The 6,132-nt window shown below is 38.9% G+C and overlaps 1 pseudogene; it reads left to right on the forward strand.

Moving 5' to 3' along the window:
- The first annotated feature begins 2,114 nt into the window (after positions 1 to 2,114).
- On the forward strand, positions 2,115 to 5,244 carry LOC118905350 (annotated as a pseudogene).
- The last annotated feature ends 888 nt before the right edge of the window (positions 5,245 to 6,132 follow it).

Consider the following 6,132-nt stretch of genomic DNA (forward strand, 5'->3'; position numbering starts at 1 on the left):
TGCAGAGGTCCCAGAAGGAGAAGAGAGAAAAAGACAGAGAACATATTTGAAGACATAATAGCTGAAAATTTCCCTAACTTGGGAAAGGAAACAGATATCCAGGTCCAGGAAGCAGAGAGAGTCCCAAACAGGATGAACACAAATAGGACCACATCAAGACACATGTAATAAAAATAGTAAAAATTAAAGATAAAGAGACTACTAAAAGCAGCAACGGAAAAGCAACACGTTACATACAAGGCTACAAGGCTATCAGCTAACTTTCAGCAGAAACTCTGCAGGCCAGAAGGTAGTGGCATGATATAATTAAAGTGATAAAAGGGAAAAACAAGAATAATCTACTTGGTAAGGCTTTCATTCAGATTTGATGGACAGATCATAAGTTTTACATACAAGCAAAAGCTAAAAGAGTTCACCACTACCAAACCAGCTTTACAAGAAACATTAAAGAGACTTCTCTAAGTGACAAAGACCACAACTAGAAACATGAAAATTACAAAAGACAACATGTCAAATCAGTGGGAAAAACTGATCTCGAAAAAAAAAAGATCACATGGGAATAAAATGAAATTGAATATTTCCTGATTCACACCAAATATACAAACAAAACAAAAAAAAATTTAACTCCAGTGTAATTAAGTACTTAAATGTCAAAATTAAAACTTTAAAATATATTCGAGTATTTTTCTGGTTTGGGGGTAAGGAAAGATTTATAAACAAGAGCACAATATAAAAGTCTATAAACTGAATTGCATTAAAATACTTTTTTGCTAAAACCTCACATTTAATGAAGACAAGCTGTATACTGAGAGATATCTGAAAAATATATGTGGTACATAGTCTCCAAAGATAACCACCATTAATTCCTTCCCTCCTTGTACATGCATGCCTCTCTACTCATCACAAAATGGAGTCTATTTCTCCTCCTCTTGAAGCTGAGTTGATCTTAGTGACTTCTTTTGACCAACAGAATGCTGTCAAAATAACTTTATGCCAGTTCCAAGCCCAGCCCTTAAGAGCTGTCAACTACAAATTGGCACTTGCCATGGGCACTTGCCATCTACCTCTACAAGGATTAAATCAGGTGCCACTGCAGCTGCTGACCTTCAACACCCCCTGAAAGGGATTCAGGGTGGAGATCAGGAATGAGGCACTCTGTGCTCTGAGAAAAACTGGCAGAGCAGGTCTTTACATAGATATTTTCAGGAGCTGATTTTAGGAGCCCAATTCTTGTATCTCCTCATATCTAGAAAAGCACTAAACTCCTTCATGGTGACGTCTGCACCTCGTGACTAGCAGAAATCTTCTGCAAAAAAATATGTGCTTGATTCAATATACTCCCCCCTCACCAAAATCACATGTATACTGACCTTCCCCCCTGCTTCTCTGGAACAGTTTCTCAGAGCTATCTGAAATGCTACCTCCCTGGCTATAGTCTTCATTTTGCCCCAAATAAAATTTAACTCGCAGCTGTCACATTGTACATTTTTTTACGTCGACAGAGCCCTGCCAGCTTCCACTTTCCCCCTTGAAGCCAACAACTGTGTAAGAAATCCAACTACCCTGCTGAGACAACCATGCTCCAAGTCAGCCACGTGGAAAAGCTCTGAAGCGCCAGACATGAGTGAAGACATTTTGAACCTTCCAGCCGAGCCCAGCCATCAAATAAATGTAGTCAAATGAGTGACCCAGGGCCACATGAAGCAGCAAAAACACCCAGCTCAGCCTAGAGCTTAGAGAAATAATAAATCATTCTTGATTTAAGCCACTGAATTTTAGAGTGGTTTGTTAAACAGCAATAGATAACTGAAGTGACATCTAACATACATATCACAAAGGATTAGTCTCAAGAACCTAAAAAGAACTCCAGCTGCCTGCTGGGAACCCTCGCTGCACTCTGTCTTCAGCCAAGGAGCTGCTCATCCGCCAGTGATTGGGAAGGTAAAAGAAAGGTCGGAGGAGGAAAAGGAGGCAGGGAAGAAGCCTCAGCGGCTGTGTGACTCCAAAAATTTTGTCTCCCACAGGCCCCTGTTGAGGCTTCACTTGGCGGCACTGTCAGCGCGGTCGTGGAGCATCGTGGGTGGGAGGGAGATTTGGTCTCGCAACTCCGAAGGATGGAGGACGGTTTCCGGGATGAGCTCTTCAGCATGTTTGGGGACGACTCGACCACTGCGCCAGCAGCCAAAAAAAACAAGGAAAAGGAGAAGGGGAAATGGAAGGGGCTGCCAGGGGCTGCGGAAAAGGCTGGAAAACGTTTTGATGGTAAAGTACAATGAGTCAACTAATATTGGAAAAAAAAAGAGAGATGCAGACTTCGAGGGCACAGATGAACCCATTTTCAGAAAGAAGCCCAGGGTAGAAGAGTCAATAACTGAAGACTTAAGTTTGTCAGACTTGATGCCAAGAGTCAAGGTACAATCAGCTGAAACTGTAGAAGGGTGTACACATGAGGTTGCACTTCCTGCAGATGAAGATTATCTACCACTTAAACCTCGAGTTGTTAAATCTGTAAAGGAATACCCATCCATTCTTGATGCTTTTCAAAGAGAAGCCATTCAGTGTGTTGATAATAATCAGTCTGTTTTAATATCTGCACATGCATCAGCAGGAAAAACTGTAGGCGCTGAATATGCCATTGCATTGGCCTTAAGGGAGAAACAGCGTGTAATATTTACTAGCCCAATTAAGGCCCTGAGTAAGAAATACAGTGAAATGTATGAAGAATTTCAAGATGTTGGTCTGATGACTGGAGGTGTTACTGTTAATCCTACGGCATCTTGTCTTGCTGTGACCACAGAGATTTTGAGATGTTTGCTGTACAGAGGTTCTGAAGTTATGCGAGAAGTTGCTTGGGTCATATTTGATGAAATTCATTACATAAGAGATTCAGAATGTGGTGTCATATGGGAAGAAACTATTATTTTGCTTCCTGATGATGTTCACTATGTCTTTTTTTCGGCTACTATTCCAAATGCCCGACAGTTTGCTGCGTGGACTTGCCACTTACATAAACAGCCTGGACATGTAATTTACACAGATGATCTGCCTACTCCATTACAGCACCACATTTTTCCAGCAGGGGGAGATGGTCTGCACCTTGTAGTTGATGAAAATGGTGACTTCACAGAAGATGATGCAAGTACTTCGAGATGCTGGTGATTTGGCAAAAGGAGATCAGAAGGGGCGAAAAACAGGAACAAAAGGACCATCAAATGTGTTCACAATTGTGAAGATGATTACGGAAAGAAATTTTCAACCTGTAATTATTTACAGTTTTAGTAAGAAAGATTATGAACCGTATGCACTTCAAATGACCAAATTAGATTTCAACCCAGATGAAGAAAAGAAGGTGGGTGAAGAAGTATTCAGTAATGCAACTGACTGCTTGTCAGATGAAGATAAAAAGCTACCTCAGGTTGAACATGTACTTCCTCTCTTGAAGTGAGAGATTGGTATTCACCATGGTGGTTTACTTCCTATTTTGAAAGAAACTATAGAAATTCTCTTTTCCGAAGGATTGATAAAGGCCTTTTTTGCCACTGAAACTTTTGCTATGGATATTAACATGCCAGCAAGAACTGTTTTATTTATGAATGCCCAAAAATTTGATCGGAAGGATTTCTGATGGATTTCCTCTGGTGAATACATTCAGATGTCTGGTTGTGCTGGAAGGAGGGTAATGGATGATAGAGGAATTGTAATTCTTATGGTAGATGATTGGAAAACAACTACTTAAGGGCTCAGCTGATCCTCTAAATAGTGCTTTCCGTTTGACCTACAACATGGTTTTGAACTTACTACGAGTTGAAGAAATTAATCCTGAATACATGTTGGAAAAATCCTCCTACCAGTTTCAGCACTATAGAGCAATTCCAGGAGTAGTAGAGAAGGTAAAGAACTCAGAAGAACACTAGAATAAAACAGTAATACCAGATGAAGAAAGTGTAGTCATCTATTACAAGATTAGACAACAGCTTGCCAAATTGGGTAAATTGAAGAATATATTCACAAACCAAAATACTGTTTACCATTTCTATGACCAGGTCGTTTGGTAAAGGTAAAGAATGAAGGAGATGATTTTGGCTGGAGTGTAGTAGTGAATTTCTCAAAAAAATCAAATGCTAAGCCTAATTCTGGTGAACTGGATCCTTTATATGTAGTAGAAGCACTTCTGCACTGTAGCAAAGAGAGCTTGAAAAATTCAGCTACTGAGACTGCAAAACCAGCTAAACCTGATGTGAAAGGAGAGATGCAGGTTGTTCCAGTTTTGGTGCATCTCCTGTCTGCTATCAGCAGTGTTAGGCTTTACATTCCTAAAGACCTTCGACCATTGGACAACAGACAGTGTTTTAAAATCAATACTGGAAGTTCAGAAACGTTTTCCTGGTAGTGTTCCCTTATTAGATTCTATTGATGACATGGGCATTCAAGATCAAGGACTGAAAAAAAGTCATCCAGAAAGTAGAGGCTTTTGAGCGTAGAATGCATGCTCATCCACTTCACAATGATCCAAATTCGGAAACTATGTATACACTTCATGAAAAAAAAGCACAGATTGCAATAGACTTCAAATCTGCAAAGTGAGAACTAAAGAAAGCAAGAACTGTCCTACAAATCGATGAATTCAAATGTCGCAAACGTGTTTTAAGGAGTTTGGGATTTGCTATGTACATCTTCTGATGTCACAGAGATGAAAGGATGAGTGGCTTGTGAAATAAGCAGTGCTGATGAGCTCCTTCTAACTGAGATGATGTTTAATGGCCTTTTCAATGACGTATCTGCAGAACAGGCAACCTAAGCTGCTTTGTGTTTCAAGAGAATTCTAGTGATATGCCCAAATTAATAGAGCAGTTAGCAGGACCACTTTGTCAAATGCAGGAATGTGCTAAAAGAATTGCAAAAGTTTCAGCAGAAGCCAAAGTGGAAATTGATGAGGAGACTTACCTAAGCTCATTTAAACCTCACTTAATGGATGTAGTATATACCTGAGCAGCTGGAACTACATTTGCCCATATCTGCAAAATGACGGATGTCTTTGAAGGCAGCATAATTCATTGTATGAGGCACCTGGAAGAACTACTTTGACAAACGTGTCAAGCAGCAAAAGCCATTGGAAACACTGAGCTGGAAAATAACTTTGTAGAAGGAATCACCAAAATCAAGAGAGATATTGTGTTTGCTGCCAGCCTCTACTTATAAAGAGTCAGCTAAAGGAACGTGGGATTTTAAATTGTTCACCACCTGTCTGATTACAGTTGACTACAAATGCAAAAAGTAAAAAAATAAAAATAAAAATAACTCCAAAGAGTAAATCCACTAAAAAAGGACTAAAACAATTACACAGATAGGCAAATGACATGTACAGGCATTTCACAGAGGAAGAAATAAACATAAGAAGAGATGTTCAATATCATTACTAATCAGAATCATGCAAATTAAGATCACAAGTTAACCATTCTGTAATTCAACTGGCAAAAGATAAGAAGTCTGACAGCATCAAGCAGAGAGGAGGTACATCAGTAATATCTCTTTTATTGCTGGTAGGAGTGTATAACCACTCCAGAAAAGTTTGCCGTCTTCTTTAAAAACTGAACATTAGCGTACCCTATAAATAAGCAACTACATTCGGATATACCTACATACACAAAAAAACTTTTCCACATGTGCAATAGAAGAGACACGCATAAGACCTTCCACAGTAGCCTTGTGCGTAATATCTAAAAGCTGGAAACAACACTAAAAGCCCATCACTAAGAGGGTAAACAAATTATGATCTAGTAATACAATGAAATTTTATACTACACTGAATATACAAATTAATCTTGGTAAAATATCATTGAGGGGAATTATTAGAAAACTCATTCAGAATATTATTCTTTTTTGTAAACTTCAAAAACAATTAAGCTTAACAATATACTGTGTAGACATACATATGCGTGATTAAAAAATTTTTTTAATACTGCAAGATAATTTGAAAGGAACTAAATCAGGAATGATGGAGACCTGAGGACCTCCATGTTTGCTGCCCTTGCTGAACTCTTGCTGAACACTCTAAAATAAAACTGCTGAACAGTTGCTGAGTTGCCAAAATAATGTTGAGAACTGGATTTCTTCTGAACTAAAGAAAACATA

This window comes from Balaenoptera musculus, chromosome 1 (assembly GCF_009873245.2).
Source record: "Balaenoptera musculus isolate JJ_BM4_2016_0621 chromosome 1, mBalMus1.pri.v3, whole genome shotgun sequence".
Classification (NCBI taxonomy): domain Eukaryota; kingdom Metazoa; phylum Chordata; class Mammalia; order Artiodactyla; family Balaenopteridae; genus Balaenoptera; species Balaenoptera musculus.